The 25,505-nt window shown below is 40.0% G+C and overlaps 1 protein-coding gene across 2 annotated transcripts in view; it reads right to left on the bottom strand.

Moving 5' to 3' along the window:
- The window catches only part of LOC126278393 (protein borderless), a 470,529-nt gene extending 445,393 nt beyond the window's left edge, over nt 1-25,136 (bottom strand). The window contains exon 1 of one of the 2 annotated variants that reach the window (XM_049978493.1): nt 25,009-25,136. The gene's annotated coding sequence lies outside the window, so the exon portion shown is untranslated. The remainder of the gene's footprint in view (nt 1-25,008) is intronic. The other variant, XM_049978492.1, reaches the window with a different exon arrangement.
- Between the last annotated feature and the right edge of the window lie 369 nt (nt 25,137-25,505).

Here is a 25,505-nt window from a genome sequence, read left to right as displayed (position 1 = left end):
GACTTGGAAGAGCAGTTGAACGGAATGGACAGTGTCTTGAAAAGAGGATATAAGATGAACATCAGCAAAAGCAAAACGAGGATAATGGAATGTAGTCAAATTAAATCGGGTGATGCTGAGGGAATTAGATTAGGAAATGAGACACTTAAAGTAGTACAGGAGTTCTGCTATTTGGGGAGCAAAATAACTGATGATGGTCGAAGTAGAGAGGATATAAAATGTAGACTGGCAATGGCAAGGTAAGCGTTTCTCAAGAAGAGAAATTTGTTAACATCGAATATAGATTTATGTATCAGGAAGTCGTTTATGAAAGTATTTGTTTGGAGTGTAGCCATGTATGGAAGTGAAACATGGACGATAAATAGTTTGGACAAGAAGAGAATAGAAGCTTTCGAAATGTGGTGCTACAGAAGAATGCTGAAGATTAGATGGGTAGATCACATAACTAATGAGGAAGTATTGAATAGGTTTGGGGAGAAGAGAAGTTTGTGGCACAACTTGACTAGAAGAAGGGATCGGTTGGTGGGACATGTTTTGAGGCGTCAAGGGATCACAAAGTTAGCATTGGAGGGCAGCGTGGAGGGTAAAAATCGTAGAGGGAGACCACGAGATGAATACACTAAGCAGATTCAGAAGGATGTAGGTTGCAGTAGGTACTGAGAGATGAAGATTCTTGCACAGGATAGAGTGGCATGGAGAGCTGCATCAAACCAGTCTCAGGACTGAAGACAACAACAACAACAACAATATGAAAGTTAATGAAAACTGTGCTCACCAATAATGAATGATAAGCGACATTCCTCTTAGGAAACGACTGGGAGTTCGAATCATATAACATAAAACATGTCGTAAGAAGTCATGTAATAGTAATAGGAGATAGTGGAGACTGGCAGTAGGTTAGGCAACTTTTATGAATTTAACTATGAATAATGAACAGCTATAGTAATAATTTTCAGTTTCACCTAATTCTGCCCAGTATATTCAAATTAATACATCTACCGTCATTCCCCCCTCCCAATGGGGATGGGTGGTATCTCATTTCCCCATGTAATTCAAATAGTAACACGAGGTAACAAATTTTTGTTAAAAAAAAGGTACACCAAAGTTACTATACTAAATATCATTTACAAAGTAAACTCCATTTCCTCTAAACAAAATAGGTTATTAGTGGGAATCTGGAAAAGAATAACGTATATCAAACAAACTACATAGCTCATATGAATCCAAGGGCCCACGGTTGTTGTGAATGAAATTAAATGTTCGTATACCATTGATGGCTGGGATTCCCCATATGGGAAATTCGGCCGCAGAGTTGCAACTCGTTTTAGTTGACACCTCACTGGGCGACTTAGGTGTCGATGATGTGATGCAATGATGATGACAATACAAAGTCTTCCACCCGGCCGGGATTCGAACCTGGGCCCACTGCAATCCAGTTAGACACTGACCATTCTTTTATTTATAAGGTAATAAACAATACTTATTTACAATCAACACATTACTGCACTGAAATGGTTCAGAAGTTAGATTGTATAGTAGGTTCACGGTTAACTGAGAAATTCATTAATGGAGTAGAAGTAGTTGGCTTCTATTAAACTGAGTTTCATTGCTTGTTAAGCTTTTTATGGCTGCTGTCAGGTTATTAAAAATGTGTCTTCCTCAATAATGCACATCTTTTTGTATAAGAGTAGGTGACTTTAAATTCTTGTGAAGATTATTCTTATTTATAGTATTGATTCCATTAACTGAGCTGTTGGTTTGAAAAAGTGGTATATTTTTAATGACAAATTTCATGAAGGAATAAATATATTGGGAAGTAGTAGTTAGTATCCTTAGTTCCCTAAACAGGTCTCTGCAGGATGGTCTTGAGTTCACACCACATATGACTCTTATTGTATGGTTTGGTCCCAGGAAAATATTAACTTGGCTTGACGAATTACCCCAGAAAACAATCCCATACGACATTACAGAGTAAAGGAAGCGTAGTATGCCAGCTTTTTCATTTTCATGTCCCATATGCCTGACAGAATTCGTTTTGCAAATAGAGATTTATTTAGACGCTTCAGCAGTTCTGTGGTGTGCTCGTTAACAGTTACTGGCGGCCGATCTGCGTTTCAAAATGAATAGATGTCTTTGATTTTGCGCAGCACATGTACACCGTATTAATTCCTTCAAAAGTCACAGAGTTCATGTTTTGCTTGTTGAAAATTATTCTTTTTCACACTAATATGGAATAAACTATTATTATTATTATTATTGTTACTGTGCAGAGAATATCCAATACACAATTGTGTTTTCGTGATACTCTGCTCGAAATCGCAGGACACTACAGTCTTTTCTTAACTCGATTTTTATTAACACAGTTTCTTTCATTTCGGCTGAGGATAACATGGTGGTCGGTCGGTAACGGTGGGCCTTCCGATACCTGTTCGGGTGGAGTTATTCTGCTCTTCATGTCATCCTTACTTCGTCCATGATAGGTTACTTTGTTATCTAGGTAACAGAACTCCTTAACTTCGTCTCCTTCTTGGTCACCTATTATGATGTTAAGTTTCTCTCTGTTCTCCATTGTGCTTCTTCTGATTACTTTAATCTTTCTTCGTTTTGCTATCAATCCATTTTGTGTATTTATTACATGGTTCATTCCATCCAAGAGATCTTGTAACTTTTCTTCACTTTCACTGAGGTTAACAATGTCATCAGCCAATCTTATGATTAATATCCTTTCCACTTGAATTTTAATACCACTCTTGAACCTTTGTTTTATTTCCATCATTGCTTCTTCGACGTATAGATTGAGCAGTAGGGGTGAAAGTCTACATCCCTGTCTTACACTCTTCTTAATCGGAGCAGTTCGTACTTGGTCTTCTGTTCTTATCGTTCCTTCTTCGTTCTTGTACGCATTGTGTTTCAATATCGCTTATCCCTATTTTTCTCAGAGTTTCAAGTATTTTGCATCGTACTACATTGCTGAATGCTTCTCAAGTCGACAAATCATACGAAGGTGTCCTGAGTCTCCTTCATTCTTGCTGTCATTATCTAACGCACGTCAGAAATGCTTCACTGGTGCCTTTCAGTTTCCTAAGGCCAAACTGATCGTTATGTAACTGATCCTCAATCTTCTATTCTATTCCTGTTACATTGCCAACAGCCTTGCCGCAGAGGTAACACCGGTTCTCCTCAAATCACCGAAGTTAAGCGCAGTCGGGTTTGGCTAGCACTTGGATTTGTGACCATCCGGTCTGCCGATCGCTGATGGCAAGGGAGGTGCACTCAGCCCTTGTGAGGGAAACTGAGGAGCTACTTCATTGGGAAGTAGCGACTCCGGTTTCGTAAACTGACATCCGGCCGAGAGAGTGGTGTGCTGACCAAATGCCCCTCCATCTCCACTTCCAGTGACGCCTGTGGGCTGAGGATGACACGGCGGCCGGCCGGCACCGTTGGGCCTTTCAAGGCCTGGTCAGACGTAGTTTATTCTCGTTATATTATTCTTATTAGCAACTTGAATCCGTGAGCTGTTAAGCCATTTGTGCGATAATTCTCGTACTTGTTGGCTCTTGCAGTTTTCGGAACTTTGTAGATGTTTTTCTGAAAGTTTGTTGGTATATCGCCAGCCTAGTATACTCTGCGTACCGACGTGAATATCGTTCTATTACCACTCTCTCTCTCTCTCTCTCTCTCTCTCTCTCTGATTTTAGAAATTCCAGTGGGATGTTACCTACACCATCTGTCTTATTCGACCGTAAGTCTCTCAAAGCTCTTTTAAATGTTGATTGTAACACTGGATCCTCTATCTCTTCCCTACCCACTGCTATTTCTTCTTGTCTCACAATTTCAGACAAGTCCTCCTCCTCATAGAGGCCTTCAGTGTTCTCCTTCCAGATATTCGCTCTCTCCTCTGGATTTAATAGTGGAATTCCGATTGCAGTCTCAACGTTACAGCCATTGGTTTTAATTCCAGACAATATTGTTTTGGCTTTCCTGTATGCTGAGGCACTCCTTCCAACAACCATTTCTTTTCTTGACATCTTTCATGCAGTCATTTCACCTTAGCTTCCCTATTTATTTCAAGGCTAACTGACTTGTATTTCTGTATTCCTTAATTTACTTGAACATTTTTGCACTTCCTTCTTTCGTCTAAACTGAAGTATTTCTTCTGTTAGCCATTGTTTCTTCACAGTTACCTTCCTAGTACCTACGACTCTCTTTTCAACCTTTTTGATTGCCCTCTTTAGAGGTATCCATTTCTCTTGAATTGAATTGCCTACTAAGCTATTAATTACCGCAGTATCTATAATCTCATAGAACTTCAAGAGTATCTCTTCATTATTTAGTGCTTCCGTATCCCATTCTTTGTGCAGTGGTTCTTCCTGATTAGTCTCTTAAACTTCAGCCTGCTCTTCATCATTACTAAATTGTGATCGGAGTCTATATCTGATCCTGCCCACGCCTTATGATCCAGTATTGGATTTCGCTTGATCATGACGTAAACTAACAGAAATCTTCCTGTATCTCTCGCCCTTTTCCATGTCACTTTCTTCTCTTGTGGTTTTTCAACAGAGTTTTCGCTATTAGTAGCTAAAATTTATTGCAGAACTTACTCAGTCTTTCTCCTCTCTCATTCCTAATACCAAGCCCATATTCTCACGTAAGTCTTTCTTCTCCTCCATCCGAGGTACGCGAAAAACCGACCTGTTAAAAATGATACCTGCATTTTAATTCTGAATAATCGCTATTTTTTTGTATTTAATTGGTCTCGCTCGTGACAGGTGCTTCTATTTTTTAGTAGTAACCGAGTAACGAGTTGAAATATCATTTAGCCATAGCAGCAGTGCCGAAAATTTGCGTTTTTAAATAATTTTGTAACGAAGGAGCAATTTTTATTCGTAAAATTTCTGCATCTACATAGATACTCAGCAAATCACGTTTAAGTTCATCGAACCACCTTCACAATTCTCTATTATAATCTCGCATCGAGCGCCGAAAGAACCAACACCTATATATATATATTTCCGTACGAACTCTGATTTCCCTTATTTTATCGTGGTGATCGTTTCTCCCTATGTAGGTCGGTGTCAACAAAATATTTTTGCATTCGGAGGGGAAAGCTGGTGATTGGAATTTCGTGAGAAGATTCCGTCGCAACGAAAAACGCGTTTTTTTTATGATGTCCAGCCCGAACCCTGTATCATTTCAGTGACACTCCCTCCGGTATTTCGCGATAATACAAAACGTGCTACCATTCTTTGAACTTTTTCCATTTACTCCATAATCCTATCTGGTAAGGATCCCACACCGTGCAGCAGTATTCTAAAAGAGGACGGAAAAGCGTAGTGTAGGCAGTCTCCTTAGTAGATCTGTTACATTTTCTAAGTGTCCTACCACTAAAACGCAATCTTTGGTTAACTATCCCCACAACATTTTCTGTGTGTTCCTTCCAATATAAGTTGTTCGTAATTGTAAATCCTAGGTTTTTAGTTGGATTTATGGCCTTTATATTTGACTGATTTATCGCATAAGAGAAATTTAACGGGTTCCTTTTAGCACTCACGTGTATGATGTCACACTTCTCGTTATTTAGGGTCTACTGCCAATTTTTGCACCATACAGAAATCTTTTCTAAATCGTTTTCCCATTGGTTTTGATCTTCTGATGACTTTATTAGACGACAAACGACAGCGTCATCTGCAAACAGCCTAAGACTGCTGCTCAGATTGTCTCCCAAATCGTTTATACAGATAAGGAACAGCAAAGGGGCTACAACACTACCTTGGGGAACGCCAGAAATCACTTGTGTTTTACTCGATGTATTTCCATCAATTACTACGAACTGTGATCTCTCTGACAGGAAGTCACCAATCCAGTTACATAACTGAGACAATATTCCATAACTCGCAATTTCACTACAAGTCTCTTGTGTGGTACAGTGTCAAAAGCCTTCTGTAAATCCAGAAACACGGAATCGATCTGAAATCCGTTGTCAATAGCACTCAACACTTCATGTGAATAAAGAGCTGGCTGTGTTTCACAAGAACGATGTTTTTAAACCCTGTTGACTGTGTGTCAATAGACCGTTTTCTTCGAGGTAATACATAATGTTCGAACACAATATATGTTCCAGAATCCTGCTGCTTATTGACGTTAATGATATGGGCCTATAGTTAAGTGGATTACTCCTACTACCGTTCTTGAATACTGGTGTGATCTGTGCAACTTTCTAGTCTTTGGGTGCGGATATTCCGTCGAGTGAACGGTTGTATAAGATTGTCAAGTATGGAGCTAACGTATCAGCATGCTCTGAAACAAACCTAATTGGTATACATTCTGGACCAGAAGACTTGCTTTTATTAAGTGATTTAAGTTGCTTCCCTACTAAGGGCCATTTACTTCTACGTTACTCATGATGGCAACTATTCTTGATTCGAATTCTGGAATATTTACCTCGTCTTCTTTCGTGAAGGCATTTCGGAAGGCTGTGTTTAGTAACTCTGCTTTGGCAGCACTGTCTTCGAAAGTATCTCCATTGCTATAGCTCAGAAAATGTATTGATTTTTTCCTGCCGCTAACATACTTCACATACGACCAGAATCTCTTTGGATTTTCTCCCAGGTTTCGAGACAAAGTTTCGTTGCGAAAACTGTTATAAGCGTCTCGCATTCAAGTCCGCGATAAATTTCCAGTTCCTGTAAAAGGTGGCCAATCTTGGGGGTTTTGCGTTTGTTTAAATTTTGCATGTTTGTTTCGTTTTTTCTGCAACAGTGTTCTGACCCGTTTTGATAACCAAGGAGGATCAGCTCCGTCGTTCATCAATTTATTTGGTATAAATCTCTCTATTGCTGCCGATATTATTTCTCTGAATTCATGCCACATCTGGTCTACACTTATATTATTAATTTGGCAGGAGTGGAGATTGACTCTCAGGAAGGAATCAAGTGAATTTTTATCTGTTTTTTTGAATAGGTATATTTTTCATTTATTTTTGGAGGATTTAGGTGTTACAATATTCAAGGTCGCTACGACAACTCTGTGTTCACTAATCCCTGTATCCGTTTTGATTCTCGTTACTAACTCAGGATTATTTGTTGCTAAGAGGTCAAGTGTGTTTTCACAACCGTTTACTATTCGCGTTGGCTCATAAACTAGCTGCTCGAAATAATTTTCAGAGAGTGGGTTTAGCACAATTTCGGATGATGTTTTATGCGTACCTCCGAAATTAAACACGTATTTTCACCAACATATCGAGGGTAAATTAAAGTCACCACCAACTATTATCATATGAGTCGGGTACGTGTTTGAAATCAAACTCAAATTTTCTTTGAACCTTTCAGCAACTGTATCATCTGATTTGGGAGGGCGGTAAAAGGATCCTGTTATTATTTTATTCCGGTTGCCAACAATGACCTCTGCCCATACTAAGTCACAGGAACTATCCAATTTCGCGACAAGTTAAACTACTTTTAACAGCAACAAACACGCCACCGCCAACCGTGATTAGCCTATCCTTTCGGAACACCTTTAGGTTCTCCTCAAAAACTTCGGCTGAGCTCATCTTCGGCTTTAGCCAGCTTTCATTGCCTATAACGATTTGAGCATCGGTGCTTTCTATTAGCGCTTGGAGCTGTGGTACTTTCCCAATACAGCTACGACAATTTACAACTGTTATACCGATGGTTCCTGTATCTACGTTCTTCCTGTGTTCGTCCTGCAGCCTTTGTGACTGGAGCCCTCCTTGTGTTTTCCCGAGACCCTCTAAGCTGAAAAAGCGCCCATTCCACGCTACACAGCCCCTGCTACCCGTGTAGCCGTCACCTGCCTTCAGTGGACACCTGATCTATTCAGCGGAACCCGAAACCTTAACCACCCTTTGGAGCAAGTCGAGGAATCTGCAGCCTACACAGTCGCAGAACCGTCTGAGCCTCTGATTCAGACCCTCCACTCGTCTCTGTACCAGATGTCCGCAATCGGTCCTGTCGACTATGCTGCAGATGGTCAGCTCTGCTTTCATCTTGCAAGCAAGACTGGCAGCCTTTACCACTTCTATTAGCCGCTCGAAAACAGGGAGAATCTCTTCTGATCCAAAGTAACACACATCATTGGTACCGACGTTAGCATCCACCCTGTGCTCTTCATGGCATTCGGGATGACCCGTTCCACATCAGGAATTACTCCACCCAGTATGCACGCGGAGTGTACATTGGTTTTCATTCCCTCCTTAGCAACCATGTTCCATAACGCGCCTTACGTTGGAGCTCCAAACCACCAATAATCCCACCCTCTGTGATTGGCCGGATCGAGAGGTTTCCTCCGAAACAGGACAGGCAACAGCACCTGGCCCAGTGACAGCAAGAGCCACAGACAGCGCCTGGAACCTGTTTGTCAGACAAACCGGGGAGGCCTTACGTGCGGCCGCCAGGGACATCTTTCGCCGCCTGCTATGCCCTGGGGCGACATCCCGCTCGACCACAGGTGTGTTAGCACACACTATTAAACAAGTGCATACACTAGTTATGTGGATTCTGACCAGTAATGAGATAATTGACCATCACAGGTTGTGTTCAAAATGACCATCGGCGTTGGCAATACAAGCTTCCAATCTGGTACGAAACGACTGCTGCGTACGAAGTTGCATTTCAGCGGAGATGGCAGTCTGCGGTAATAGGTCGTTGCATATCATGGGCTGTAAATGGTGCGTCCATGTAGACAGCGTACTTCAGCTTTCTCCACAGAAAAAGATCTTCAGGCGTCAAATCCGGAGAATGAGCCGGCCAAGATACAGGTCATCTGCGTCCAATCCAACGATTTGCAAACAATTCATGAAGAAATGCTGTTATATATCTTACATTATGAGCTAGACGGCCATCATGTTGGTACCACAAGTTCCTCCTAGGCTGCAAAGGAACGTCTCCTAACAGCCAAAGAAGATGGTCCGTTAGGAGGCTGTGATAATCGTGCGCGTCAGTGCTCCGTCTACGAAACACAGGACTATGAGCTGATAATTAAGTACCCCACACCACACGCTTACATTTCATGGACGCTGACGTTCCACTTGACGAAGCCAATGTGGATTGCCAACATATCAACAGTGCATGTCTCGGCGGAATATGCCAGTGTTTGGTCATTATAGCTGCTGATGTAACCAGGGCGTAGATTCGGGGTGGGACGAAGGGGTTCGAACTACGCCCCCCCCTCCCCCAAAAGTTATGTACTTTTTTTAGTCGCTCACGTGGAAAGATGGCAATTACTTCTTGTAATGAATATGAATTTTGCCTGTTGAACACTTACAATGACTCCAGAATGAGATTTCACTCTGCAGCGGAATGTGCGCTGAACTCGGGACCTTTGCCTTTCGCGGGCAAGTGCTCTACCATCTGAGCTGCCGAAGCACGACTCACGCCCGGTCCTCACAGCTTTACTTCTGCCAGTATCTCGTCTCCTACCTTCCAAACTATACAGACGCTCTCCTGCGAACCTTGCAGAACTAGCACTCCTGAAAGAAAGGATACTGCGAAGACATGGCTTAGCCACAGCCTGGGGGATGTTTCCAGAATGAGATTTCACTCTGCAGCGGAGTGTGCGCTGATATGACTCTTCCTGGCAGATTAAAACTGTGTGCCCCACCGAGACTCGAACTCGGGACCTTTGCCTTTAGCGGGCAAGTGCTCTACCATCTGAGCTACCGAAGCACGACTCACGCCAAGTCCTCACAGCTTTACTTCTGATAGTATCTCGTCTCGTAACTTCCAAACTTTACAGAAGCTCTCCTGCGAACCTTGCAGAACTAGCACTCCTGAAAGAAAGGATACTTTCCCGCGAAAGGCAAAGGTCCCGAGTTCGAGTCTCGGTCGGGCACACAGTATTAATCTGCCAGAAGTTTCACTTACAATCTGTTAGGTTGCAAATTTTTGCAGCAGTGAGAAGTGGCACGATGAGTATAAGTCTCGATGCAATGCTGAGCTTCGGCTGTCTGTTTCACATCGATATATGTCGATATTCTTCGTGTCGCTTGTCTTACGTTCACGAGTGCTGCCAACAGCAGCATCACTCTCGTAGTCCAGCGAACTCTTTTGTGTGTCAACTGAAATATAAATAGTGTAACGAGTGTACCTGGACATGAACAACTGTATGATGCACTTTCATATACCCTTGTTGCATCTGAGTGTAATTTATACCATATCTCACGATTATCTGCACGCATTCATGCCTAAAATGGAATAATTGCGTAAGAGGCAGATAACATTTCTTTCTTACGTCTTTCCAAGCACATAGTCTCTGTATATTTACTATTCATAATTTAAATACCCCCCCCCCTGCGCTGAGTTTTTGCGTCTGTATATGATGTCTAACCTCAGGAACTATTGTAGGGATTTTACTCATTCTACACTATATCACGAGGACGATTTGTGTACACAGTTTGTCACCAGAACTCCAGGCATGTCGTCCGGCCGTAGAAAGTTAGTGCTATCAGTGAAAAGGCAAAGCAGATCGCTGGTTAATGCATATTTAAACGGAGATGCCATTCAGTGCACCGAGTACAAATACTTATTTGGCAGCTTCAAAGACAGTTAAAAAAAACATTTTCACATATTCGCACTTTTTACTTGTTACCTTTAGTGCCCATATTATGTAACATAAGCATCGTGTCAGGTAAAGTAATATGGTACATGATGTCATACTCGATAACATCTCACATGCCATCATGTCAACCAACGTTTGCCATGCCGCGCAGTATCACGCAACGCCTCTCTAAAGCTTAGAATGCGTGCATTGCCATTCTAAGATACTTTCTATTATTGATACACCCCTACTCTCTGTTACTTCCTACTGTAGATGCATCCCGCTCTCTAGAAGCACATAAATCTGTGTGTTTTTGTTCTTACACCTCTCCCATACGTACAGCAAGGGGTGTGTTTGGGAAGCAATCGTCATCTAGCGAAAAAAATCAATCTATCTCTTCGACTTACCTGGCAAGTTCGAAACATTTAAATCGGAACATCTTGTCATATTAGTAGCATTTACTACAGTATTAGTACCCCTGCCATGTAATATAATGCATCGTTTAAAGTAAACTAACTTGCTACATCATGTCATGTTGTATAACATGCCATCATGCCACATAACATGGCAGTTTTAATATCATGCAATATGACACAACGTCTCATTAAAGTTTAGAATGCTTGCATGCCCATTCTGGCATACTTCCTATTACAGATCCACCTCCATTCTCGGATACTTCCTATTGTAGATGCATCCTACTCTCTAGAAAAATGTAAATTTGAGTCTCTTTGTTCATACACCCCTCACCATGCGTGTAACAGCGTGTGAGTTTGGTGGAGAAATGGTGCACTTGGTGAAAAAATCAGTCCTCCCACTCACCCAAAAATCACAAAAATAAAAAAATAAAACGGTTTAGTGTCCCCATAGGAACAAATTCTCCCCCAGAAATTTCATTCTCCAGAAACCCTTTTCTATCTTTTGTATGTATGCCTTCAGCCGTATGATATTATACACTGTTTACTACGGCTGCAGAACCTTCTGGATTTTGGGCACGAGATCATGGACTTAAGCCTATAAGTTAAAAGATGCAGATATGCCAACACCTTGCAGCTAAGAGAACTCATTACGCTAGGGAAGTAGGATCAACTCGTAAAAAAGCGCGATGTTTTTAGATGTCTTTGAAGCTGTCAGGTAAGTCGAAAACTTTGTTCCCTTTTTTACAACCCTGGCTCTGCACAGGACATATTCTTTTTTGTGCTATCACAAAGTCATTTTCCATTCAGGTTGCCATCTTTTACTCTACCATAAATTTGATTTTAGGCCGCCATAGCTTGCAAAACCGATGTAGAGTTTTGTTGACTCTGGCGATGATTGATACGGTATAGGCTTTTTATTGACTTCCGAACCATATTGCTTGATCTGTTATCTGCCTGACGTGGCTCAGGTTGTATAGTATAGCCTACTCTGTCCTCAGAGCACAAAAGCCTCAACACCAAATCAGGTTCACATTCCCGCGGGAGGTTTCTATCTTATTTTTTTATTTTTTCACATTTTTATTTGTTATTATCTTCATTACTATGTGACTTTGTTCTCCATTTTGTATTTTTTAAATTCTGTTTAATTCTTTTATTGCTTTTAATACTTTTTGATTTATAGTTTCACGCTTATTCACATACGCATGATACTATATAAGTAAACATACGAAAAATAGCCATAAATACTTAATACGACGTATGAAATAACAGGAAACAGATACTACACCTAACAAAATATTGAATACTGTGTGAATTTTACGGTAATAATGCATGTAAATAGTTTATATTTCGTAGATAAACTTACGATACGACCATATTATATCGATAAATTTACTCAAAGGCTTTCTATACAGCAAGCTGAACAATTCGTACAACAAATAACAAACATTTGAAAAACATGCATCTTGTTATTATAAAACTGTATCTTATCTATCTTAAAATACTTCTCATTTTTTATTTAAAGTACGCAGTAACAAAATTTAAGAAACCGCCGCTAGAAAAACTCACGCGAATGATTTTGGCGTGAAATGTTGCAATAACTGATCCGAATTAGATATGAGTATGATTGGCTGAATTAAGCAGCGAAACAATGTACGCACGAGAAAATACCATCGAATCTTCAATCCTGTACGAAAACTGTCAAACTTACGCTCGTTTTGTCGGAAAATAGATTTTCTGCAAGATGGCATAGTAGTTTTTGAAGAAAAGGCAGTAAAATATTTTCTATTGGTTAGAAATAAGGTTGGCCTTTTTCTAACAATTGTTTTTATAGCAGTTTTGGGGTTAGTTTAATATCCTGCGTGGTCATCGATGAAACTTGCTGGATCGAAAAGTACATCATTTTGTACAAGGATGAGCGTATTATGCTTTGGTACATGCATTGCTTTGAACGTCCAAAGACTCCTTCACGATTTTATGCTATTGGTGAATGAAATCTTTAACGTATGCACAACGAAATGATAAACAGCTGTTTTTAAATTATCTGCAAATTCAGCGCTTAAAATGCAATGAATTTATACGAAACACAGTTTCATGTGCAAACGAGTGATTTATCGGCAGTAGAACCTGAACGATTAAAGATTTTTGCAAATGCTTCTTAGAATTAAGTTAAGAATATGTTATTTATTATCATCTGCATCGTCTCAGCACGTACGACACGTGAGAACTGGCTATTATGTGCATTTTATAAGCAAATTTAGACTGTTATTCGTTTCAAAGGAAGAATTTTTCACAAAACAATGGGAAGACCATTAATGACATGTATTTCTCTGTCTTCTTACAAATTTTAATCTATTGTCTCAAGTCTGAAATTTACGAGTGGCACGCTTAGAAAGACTAACAAAAAACGTGTTTTTGCCGGTAAAATCCGAGCGAAATTAGACTTTTCGAGGGAGTTTCCAATTCTGTTTTGAGGACACATTTTGTATTTATTTGATTCACTTTCCGCCCATTCACTTCAGAGAACGAACTTTACGTGCTACATTTAGCTCAACTTTAAATCATCGGATCTCGACAGTGGATGAAGATTAATAGATAAAACAATATTGTTTTGACTTCATTTATCAACCTTCGTGCAAAATGTGAGCCAGTTCTTTCAAGTTTGAAATATAGAAGTGGCACGTTTCAAAAATCTCCATCAACAACGTATCTTTTGCACGTAAAATCCAACAGAAGCGAGAAATTTTCAAACGTTGACAACTTGCCTTCGTCCAAGGTCTGATATACCGGTGGACCGAATTTGAATCATCAGTCTCGCTCCAGTCCGTAGTTACTTCAGAATGACTGTTTCTGAACGTAAAATCCCAACGGTGCATATATAAATGGTGCCATTAGCTGATGATTAATTTCAGCCCAACTAAAATATTTTGCAAAATGAATTAATCGATTCGCGCTATTTGCCTGAACGCTAGCTCCGATTCATGGTTCAAATCTTGTTTGATATAATACAACTATAGTAAGACTGATGTTCAAATGGCTATACAAATAGCCGCTTGTCCGCGCTAAACCAAAACCTTTTCCCTCATGTTCCTAGCTCAAACGGGAATCGAGCACCAAGATCCACCCAAACCGCGATTCTGCGAGAGGCCTTTTCATGTATATCCGTCGAATCGAGAAATTAGTCTTAAAAAACTTCAGCTGTCCTAAACTCGGTATGTACACAGTAATAGAACACTTCCTAGGCAATCAAAAAATCATTCTAGTGTTCTATTACTCTGTACATACCGATTTTAGGACAGCTGAAGTTTTTTTAAGACTAATTTCTCGATTCGACGGATATATATGAAAAGGCCTCGCGCAGAATCGCGGTTTGGGTGGATCTTGGTGCTCGATTCCCGTTTGAGCCAGGAACATGACGGAAAAGGTTTTGGTTTAGCGCGGAAACTAAAATCTATACGTTCATAGTGATGAAGGAAAATGGTGCTAGAAAATTTGAAAGAATTTGGTTGGTCGGCACAGTTCACGTTTTATTCCTCAGATACCAAGAAACAGAGATAAAGAAAACTAACTGCCAATCCTTTATTCCACCCAAAAACTCTTTCAGATCTACAAGTCCTTTTCATGTTGTATGAAACGTCCCACACTAAAAACTACTCCACTATAGACTCCTAATTCTGAAAATTACATTACAACTTGAAGAAGGAGCTATTGCCACAGTAAAGGACGTGTAGCTCAGGTAAGTTATAAATACCACCTTTACGTCAACAGTTGCGGCTATTCCAAAATGACGAGCCGCCCTGTGTGCCCGAGCAGTTCTAGGCGCTACAGTCTGGAACCGTGCGACCGCTCTTGTCGCAGGTTCGAATCCTGCCTTGTGTGTGATGTCCTTAGGTTAGTTAGGTTGAAGTAGTTCTAAGTTCTAGGGGACTGATGACATCAGAAGTTAAGTCCTATAGTGCTCAGAGCCATTTGAACCGTTTATTCCAAAATTACGAAGAAAAATTGTATAACCAAAATCTGTCCGCACCCACCTAGACATATGGCTCGAAAATATTTCGGCATACCGTGAAAAATTACAACATTCATTCACTTTGCAACCTCAAAATACTGGAGCTTCCCTCAGAAGTATCGAAGATCTGAGGTATCGCTTCGTAAATGAAATAGCGTACCACTAGTGTTGTGCCAGAGCCGGATTATACAAGAGAGATTAATCATTCTTTTGCGTCCTGTGGACTGGTGCTTCCCGATTTTACTCACGCTTATGCTGGGATATTAGTTTCTTAAACCAGCACGACTCAGTTCTAAAAACAAATTCTAAAATATCGCCTTTGAAGATATCATAGAACTATTTAGAATAATACATCCCCGCTATGTTAAAAGAATCATTGGTACCCGAGTGTGCAGCGTTTTAAGTCTTGCTTTCGTGAGATTATTGGTGCGGTTACCATTAGTAGTAATTAATTTCGTTGAAATGCTATTGTCATTATTAAATAAAACTGATAGTTTAGTCAAAAATATATTCATTACTAACAAGCTGAGAAACCTGGCTGTGTCCGGGTTCGAATATATGGCATGGGAGGAGACATGAGTACCATTCCAGTTATGACATGAATACAGACATATATCTCATTAAGGTTATTATGAATGCAATTATCGCGGTGCGTGGTAGTGGGTGAGTTTGGTGGACAAAAACCGCGAAATATGAAGGAATACTGTTAGGTAAAGCTAAATAATATTGTCTTACGAATTTCACCGTGGATGTGAAAATAATTTTATTGTTTCATTCCCAGTGCAGTGCAATGGTGACAGGGTCCTCAACTTGTTTCATCGTTGTTCTGGTGGGTGGAAGTTGGTGATTGTGGTTGGCAGAGACACAGATATCTCAGATGTGGAACACTTCGTTCTCTTGGTAAAAGCAAAATTCTCTATGAATTTTGAACTTTCTTGTATTAGTGAATACACTCACTTATATAATTCACAACCTTTTCCAACCACATTGGCATTAACATTATGTTACACAGACATATTTTATCTCGGGTAACTACACGGGGCCAATGTTGGTTTATACTAATGTGCAAACATAACAGTATTATGTCGGATGAATGAAGCAATAAACGTATTTTATGTGTACGGTAAAATAAGTAAGTCACAGATTATATAGTTTTCCCTAAGAGTATTCATGGTTTCAGAATTCGTTAACTTTTGCTCACCGCACCGTGACTAAACTTCCTTACTAACGGTATGAGACCAAGGTTACCTACCACAAGAGCAACGAGTGTTTGGGAATAAGTGTTCATGGAGACACTTACGGCAGTACGTACACATGCAACCCTTTTATATATACATACATATTACTAACCTAATTAAAATGTTAGTAACTTATTTCAGGTACATTAAAATTTCACGCAAAAATGGAAAGCATCAATGACTTCTTTTTGTTTCTAGAGACTGAACAGCGCCATTGGTGTGTATAATTTTTTTAATGTTACGAGAAGGTACTGCGAACAAAATATTCGAGATAGTTTGATGTTGTTGTTGTGGTCTTCAGTCCTGAGACTGGTTTGATGCAGCTCTCCATGCTACTCTATCCTGTGCAAGCTTCTTCATCTCCCAGTACTTACTGCAACCTACATCGTTCTGAATCTGTTTAGTGTATTCATCCCTTGGTCTCCCTCTACCATTTTTACCCTCCTCGCTACCCTCCAATACTAAATTGGTGATCCCTTGATGCCTCAGAATATGCCCTACCAACCGATCGCTTCTTCTAGTCAAGTTGTGCCACTAATTTCGCTTCTATCCTACTCTATTTAATACCTCCTCATTAGTTGTGTGATGTACCCATCTGATCTTCAGCATTCTTCTGTAGCAGCACATTTCGAAAGCTTCTATTCTCTTCTTGTTTAAACTATTTATCGTCCATGTTTCACTCCCATACATGGCCACACTTCATACAAATACTTTCAGGAACGACTTCTTGACACTTAAATCTATTGAAATTCATACTTCTTATGTTTCAGCTACTACCACCATCAGATACCTGCAGTTATTATGAAAGGAACATAAAGAGATAAAGGCGTTTGTTATAAGCCGATAGGCTAACAAAGAATATTTAATGAAAGGGTTAAAAGCATTTTTAAAAGCCTACTTATCAAATAGTTTAGAACTTAAGAAAGAAGAAAGTTCTGTGCTGGTACTAAAACCAACGCCTAGTAGGGCGTCCACTTACATCTTGGTTTAAAAACTTTTACAAAGTTGGAAGATTCAGTCGAAAGGTGGCTCTAATGTCGGCGACGTTGACCTGAATTTTTATTTTAATATTTACATTTTGTTTTATTTTATTGATGTTTTTTTTTTGCTTTTTCATACTTATACGCATAGTATAAGTACTGACACAGAATCTTCTTTTTTTAATTTCTCATCTTTTTTCTGAGGATACTTTTAAAAATATTTTTTAATCTTTTAATTTATTATCTTTTGTTATTTTGTTGTATAACAAACGCCTGTCTCTTTTTATGTTCCATTCATCTTAATTACAGATACCTGACTATGGTAGTAGCCGTCACGTCGTAATAAATAATTTTAATAAACGGTGTAGACGATTTGATTCACAGAATATTCACAATGATCACGAACTCATAGAAATTCATTACAAACGTCAATAACAAATTGCCTTGAGATTACTAATTAAAATCAACGAGATTTTTCTTATCGAAAAATGTTGGCCATTTTTTTGCTAGTTAACTTTTCCATTCGATAATAGTTACAGAATTCAAATCAAACTAAAAAAAGTATCTGCTCGCGAGAATCGAAATTTGATGTTCGAAAACACAAGACTTACGCGCTTCGCTTTCAGCTACCGTCGGCTTTTATAATACGCAGGAAACCTTTGAATATGACAGCGTTCGAAAATCTAACATACAAAATCAATTTTCTCGTGTTTAAAAAAAAATTCACCTTACTGCATCTGAATTTGATGTCTGGCGCGCTAACCAAGTTCTATAGTACGAAGAAAATCGAAGATCCGTAAGATAACCTTGTGAAAACTGAGTAATATGCATTGATTGATCATTCACCAACACTGTGATGAAACAGTGAATGGAAGGCTGTATCATAGAGCAGTCTCCGTTGCTCGACGGATGAACCGTAAGTATTTGTAAATTTTGCAACGTTTTAGAACTGAAAAGCTGTGAATATTTTGTGCTGGGATGTCACACCACTAGAAACGCATGTTCCGTCTCGTGATTCATGGAACGAGCGTGGGGCGTGGCACCGCCAGAAGGGCCAGTCTTCCCGTCGTCACGCGGTCACCGTTGCTGATCCACATTGGCGTAAGAGCGACGGCTATTTGGAAAGAAGACTTCCAGAAGCGACTGGCACGACCGTACATTAATAATGAAGACAAATGAAATTTGTAATTTTCAATTGCAATTAGTTAAAATATACAGGGTGGTCCATCTGAAGTTTCGGATGGGATTATCTCGAAAACAGCACGTCGGGTAAAAACTGTGGGTAAGACAAGTTCGTAAGTTCAGAGGGGGACATCAAATGATACTACACGTGACCCCAAGCCCCTGCCCCCTTAGGTGCGGCGGGGGGCATCTTTTAAATCTTAAATGGAAACCCCTCATTTTTTTACAAATTCTGATTCTCCATAAAAAGAAAAGAAATCAAGTTTTGTCTGAAACATTTCTTAAACCATTGGCAGATGGCGCTAAAATCGAGAAAAATTAAAATTGGGGAAGATTTACTTAGAATGATGAGTTGTTTTGAACTGTCACATGGAAACTTGTCTCACCGTCAGCTTTATTTGTTCTCTTCAAAAGCGGTATAAAGTCATTTTAACTATTGAAAATGTCTCCCGAAAACCACTTTTATTCACTGTCGTGAAGTAAAGTCCACGAAATCTCAATAATCCAGAGATATTCCTGTCTCTTACCACTTGTTGCAATATTTTATAAATGACGCGTCAAAGTGAAGAAAACTTCACATGATTTAAACAGGACTTTCTTTCAGATCACTCGTCCGCAACATTTCTCTCCACTAAAATTTCCAAAATATTCAAAATTATTTACATTCGTTTTAAGCATTTTTACAGTTTCTGGTTGATCGTGGCAAAATCTGAACAAGAAGTGAACATACAGGGTGGTTCATATGAAATTTCGGATGAGATTATCTCGAAAACTACACATCGGGTAAAAATAGTGGGTAAGAAGTTCGTAAGCCCAATGGGGTGGGGAGTGACAGGGGGGGGGGGGGCGAAGGGTAACTTTTAAATCTTAAATGGAAAAACCCATTTTATTGCAGATTTGGATTCTCCATAAAAAGTAATCAAGTTTTGTCTGAAGCATTTTTTAAACCATTGACAGATGGCGCTGAAATCGAGCAAAAAGTAAAATCGAGGAATAACTCTGATTTATTTAGAATTATCCAAGAAAGACGCATCAAATCGATACAAAATATGCACCAATTGTCTCATTACGCCAAATTAAGCTATTTTTTTTTACAAAATGTATCCTACCCTCCAACAGTTTTTGATGGAGGGAGGCAACATGACATTAAAATCTCGATAGGGAACTCTTCACAACTACATTACTCACCGGACTGTGGCGCTACCGTGGCCCAACTTGGTGCAATGCGATCAGACGTCACTTCACTTTCCGATTGTGAACCGTAAACATCAATTGATGAAAGTAAATTATTCTTTAGTGTGACATGGCTCACTATCCTCCTTCAGAGATTGTTGATATGACGTTAATTTTAGGTGAATGCCATAACAATTACGCTGCAGATGAGCAGTTGTATGCCGATTGTTTCCCAAACAGATGACATCCAAGCGAAAACATTATTCGAAATTGCACCCAACGAGCTCGAAATGGATTCGTGCACCGTCCACCTCACCATCGCGAACACAATGAAAATGACGCTCGTACCCTTAGCGTTCTCGCCTGTGTGCAACTGGATCCCGAAATGAGTAGTCGTCCGATTCAGAGACAAACTGGCATACAGAAATCAACTGTTTTAAGGATTCTGAAGGCACATAACTATCATGCGTATTATATCACACTGACACAGGCATTAACGCCCAAAGATATGCAAATACGCGTCCATTTCTACCGATCGGCCTTGGAAATGATAAGAGGTGACAATGATTTTTTTAGATACGTCATGTTCACCGATGAAGCCACATTTAAAAACAATGGCGAATTAAATCGTCATGATTGTCATCATTGGTAAATCAACAATGGCACAGACCCGTTGACAACCAACACAAATGGTCGTTAATGGTCTGGTGTGGGATTTTAAATGGTTACTTGATATGATGGTATTTTTTTTGACCGAAATGTTACTGGGGAATCTAATTTACTACTTCTCCGTGATGATTTGTTAGAGTTAATGGAAGATGTTGATTTAGAAACTAGGTAACGTACGTGGTTCCAACAGGACGGAGCATCTCCCCATTATGATTAAAATGTGCGGAACGTTTTAAATTTACGGTACCCTGGTCGGTGAATAGGACGTGGCGAACCATCTCCTGATTTTTTCTTGTGGGTATATTTAAAAAATACTATTTATGAAAGACAGCCCAAAACCCGAAACGATATGAGGCAACGCAATCGAAGAGCGTGTGTAGCCATACCACCGGATGTGCTGCTCAAACCTGTGGACAACTTTCACAGCCGATTGACCTTATGCATTGAAGCAAATGGGGATAATTTTGAAGAATTTGTTCGTGGCTAATTTCATTAATTAAGCACCCCAAATTGTGAGAGGCAAGGGGACTCAGACTAATGAAGCACCCCAACATATGAGAGGCAAGGGAACTGACACTAATGAAGCATCCCATGGGAATATCATTCTACTACGTACATGTCGTTGTTCCTGGGTAACGCTAAAAGTAGGATACAGTACATTTTGTTCAAAAATAGCTTAATGTGGCATAAAGAAAGAATTGGTGCACATTTTTTATCGATTTGATGCGTCTCTCTCGGATAATTCTAAATAAATCAGAATTATTTAAGATTTAAAAGTTGCCCTTGCCCCCTCCCCACCCCCGCCCCCCACCCCATTGAGCTTACGAACTTGTCTTACCCACTACTTTTACCCGATGTATAGTTTTCGACATAATCTCATCCAAAACTTTAGATGAACCACCCTGTATGTTCACTTCTTGTTCAGATTTCGCCACGATCAACCAGAAACTGTCAAAATGCTTAAAACGAATGTAAATAATTTTGAATATTTTGGAAATTTTAGTGAAGGGAAATGTTCAAATGGCTCTGAGCACTATGGGACTTAAGAAGGGAAATGTTACGGACGACTGATCTGAAAGAAAGTCTGTTTAAATCATGTGAAGTTTTCTTCGCATTGACGCGTCATATACAAAATATTGCAACAAGTGGTAAGAGACAAGAAGGTCTCTGGATTATTGAGATTTCGTGGACTTTATTTCATGACAGTCTGAATAAAAGTGGCTTTTGGGGGACATATTCAATAGTTAAAAGGACTTTATATCCCTTTTGAAGAGAACAAATAAAGCTGACGGTGAAATAAGTTTCCAAATGACAGTTCAAAATAACCAGACACCTATATTCTTCGCTAAATGTTATAAATTACGCTAAAAGTAATATTAATGTGTAAGGTCGTAGCACTCAAAGATATAGCTCTGATTGATAACAGGTCAAACCTAAATCATTCATTGAGTCTAATAGACCATATTAATTGAAATTATGCTTCGTAAATTAATTACAGGCTATGTCAAAACTGGATATGGACGGAACAGAAATAATTTACGTCGTCGATTTCACAAAAAGGGAATATGTGTGAGTTACTATACCAACGAAAAACACAAGACGTGATAAGATCCAGATCTCAAACAGTGCAACTGTTATTAACGATAAGAAACTTATGCTTCGACGATCGACCGTCGACACAGAACTCGCAAACCCGCAAAACGCGAGTATGTTGCCGTTGTCAAGAAGGAGATATGCGATTTGTTGTAAATATTTTACATGAAGTCAAAATCCCACATGAAATCTTCTTTAGTTGGATGGGTTACTAGTTTCGGCTAACAAGCTAGCCATATCTAGATTATAAAATATTATTCATTATTGTTTGTGCGATTACGGCTTCCCACATCGTTAAAAGCTTTCTTAAAATGTTAATGTCCATACATGACACAGTTAAAAAGAGCTTTCTAACGTTCGTGGCCGCTATAATTGAAGGATTGTCATAAAACAAAGGCATTATGCCGTTAAAACTTGGCAGCTGACGCAATTAGTATTTTCATCATTACGTAACAGAGATCATCATATATATGTTGCTGTAACGTGATACGTGTGAATAGTATGCCAGTTGACGTACATTTCAACGTTCAAGAAACGCTCCTTTCGGCATACGAGTATACGCAGTATAAACATGTGTGGCTGGTACTACAGCGGAATAGAGACTATATATACGCTGAACGTTGCGTTTCTTGGACGTTGTAATGGGCATCAGCTGCCATATTATACACATGTACCAAGTTACAGCAGCAGATACAGGGTGTTCGGAAATTCTCGTTATAAATTTCTAGGACATGTAAAGGGCAATGAGTACATAATATTTGGAATAGGAACGCATGTACGGAAACGTATTGTTTCCGTTCTGCGACGTTTGGAGTTCGTATGTGTCCACGTCTGGTGAGGGAAAAAGTTTCAGAGTTATTGGTCCTGACATGCAGTAGGGTAGGCATGTTGAAATGGACTACTTCTTGTGGAGTCGTAGGTAAAATTTAATTTACGTGACTCCTGTAGGGACAGAGAACTCCTGGCACGAGTTCTGACCGCTGCACTACAAACTTAAGAGGCACCAGGTGGGATGAGGAGTATCTAACAGAACATGCTTTGTAGGTACAACGTCTGTAACAACGTTGGTGGTCGCCACATCGAGCCGCTGTTGTTATGCATCAGTACTGTTCTGTACGTACAGCATGCTGGGTTCTTTTTTGTTTTGGAACAATGTAATCACGTAATGTTTAGGTGCTAATACAGACAAATGTGCTTATGTGGTAAATGAATGTTTCATTATGTTTCCATTAGAAATATTACCTAACAACTGTACTGTGTCACACCTAAGTCCCTTGCTCAAAGAGAAGTGGATTAGTTAAACATCTGAATTATAATCGTCGTACAACTAAAACGATACGTGTCTGATATGGGTTCCTGTTCAAAATATTATGTACTCTTTACCCTCTACAAGTCCTAGAACTTTGTAACAGGAGTTTCCAAATGTCCTGTACACGAAGTAAATACTGTGTCAGTTACTTAGTTTTTACGGTGTAACCATCGGTCTCGCTCCAGTCCAGAATTATTTCAGGTGACTGTTTCTTCACATAAATTCCGAGCAGGAATGACTGTTTCTTAACGTAAAATCCGAACGGTGCACATACAAATGGTGCCATTAGTTGAGGATTAATTTCAGACCCATTAAAATCTTCAGCAAAAGGAATTAATCGATTCGCGCAATTTGTCTGGACGCCAGCTCCGATTCGTGGTTCAAAACTTGCTTAATATACTGCAACATAGCTATAGAAGACATGTTCGAATGGCTATACAAATAGCCGCTGGTCTGCGCTAAACCTAAAATGTTTTACCTCTCGTTCCCAGCTGGAATAGAAATCGAGCACGAGGATCTCCCCAAACCGCGATTCTGCGCTTGGCATTTTATACATATTTGTTAAATTATATAATTAACCCTACAATAAGTTCAACTGTTCTAAAATCGCGCATGTACACAGTAATAGAACCTTCGTAAGCAATCAAAAAATCATTTCGCGATCCTTGATCATGAACGGAAACTGGAATTGATGAGTTCGTGGTCCTGAAGGAAATGGCGCTAGAATGTTTCAGAGAATTTTGTAGATCAGAGTAGTTCACAGTTTGGTGGTTCAGAACCGAAACGAAAAAAACGCCAGCTGCACGTCTTTCATTCCGCCACAAACTCTTTCAGATCGACAAGTTCTTTTTCAAGTAGTATGTCATGTCCCACACTAAAATCTAGCCATCTATGACTTTCAATACCGAAAATTACATACAACATGAAAAAGGCGTTATTGGTGCAGTGAAAGAAGTGCAGCTGAAGCGGAATTATAAATACCGAATTTACGTCAACGGTTGCTGTTATTGCAAAACGACGAAGAAAATTTGGATAGCCAATCCTGTTTGTACCCGCCTAGGCCGATGGCTCACGCGTCCCAATACCGAAAAAAACACAACATTCACTCAGTTTGCACACTCGAAATATTGGAGCTTCCCTCAGAAGTTCCAAAGATTTGAGGGTATCACTTCGCAAATGAAATGGCATACAAATCAGTTCACTAGCGTTGTGCTAAAAGCGAACAGTACAAAAATTAATCATTCTTGTCGCACGGATTGGCCCTTTTCGATTTTATTCGTGCTTATGCTCGGATATCAGTTTCCTAAACCAGCACGATGCAGTTGTAGAAACAAATTCGAAAATATCGCCTTTGAAGATCTCCTAGTACTGTTAAGAATAAGACATTTCCCTTTGTTAAAAGAATCGTTGGTACTCGAGTGTGTAGCGTTTTAAGTCTTGCTTTTGTGAGATTGTTGGTAAAATTATCATTATTAGTAATTCTTTTGTCTTGTGGGTATCGTTCAGTTACACTGTCCACGAGCGATGAAAACTGTTTATACTGTATCATGTACGGTTGTTCTTATTAAGAACGATTTTAGCGATGTGTGAAATAGAAATGGCACCAGTACTAACTAAGAAGGTGTTATGACCTGAAGATGGCTCACTGTTAGCGAAAACTAGTAATCATTCCAAAGAAAGAAGATTTCGTGTGCGATCTTGAGTTTTCAGTTCCTAAGGTGAATATAAAAAAAAGATTAAAAATAATCTTCGGAACTGTATTTAAGCATTATTTGCCAGGCATCACACCCCGTCGCGGTGTAAGAAGACCTATGGAAACACTGTAACATGCACTGCCTAGCAGTCGACACTCAGCGACCCGACGTCGTCTGTGTACGTGCGGACTTACAAACGTGGAGGGTGAGGCCAGCACGGAGCGGAAGTCCGTGGAGACGGCGGGCGGACGGACGGACTCGGAGAAGCGGCGCGCGGCTGGGCCGGGCTGTCGTTGCCGACGCAGAGGTCACTGGCGGACTGATGCGGACTTCCGCGCCAGCCGCTGCCGCTGCCCGCTGCCCAGGCCTGGAGGGGGCGGAGGACTCATCAGTCTCCTCACTCATCAGCGGCCGCCCGGCAGCGCCGCTGCAGACCTGCCAAAAGCAGAGCGAGGCTCACTCTGCGCTAGAGTCGTCGCTAGGAAACTAGGCGATTTGAGGTCATCTCACCATCTTAAAGTAAAACGACTTAGTGGTAAGCTCAGATGTTACTAAAAATCTATATACACTGATCACCCTGAAAATAATGATTACCAACCTAACAGCCGGTATGTCCCCTTTTGGCAAGGATAACAGTGGCGAAGCATAGTTTAGTGGAAACGATGAGGCCTTGGTAGGTCGCTGGACGGAG

The sequence above is a fragment of the Schistocerca gregaria genome, chromosome 6, assembly GCF_023897955.1.
Source record: "Schistocerca gregaria isolate iqSchGreg1 chromosome 6, iqSchGreg1.2, whole genome shotgun sequence".
Taxonomy (NCBI): domain Eukaryota; kingdom Metazoa; phylum Arthropoda; class Insecta; order Orthoptera; family Acrididae; genus Schistocerca; species Schistocerca gregaria.
Note: the sequence above shows the minus strand (reverse complement) of the source record. Positions and strands in the feature narration are given on the sequence as shown.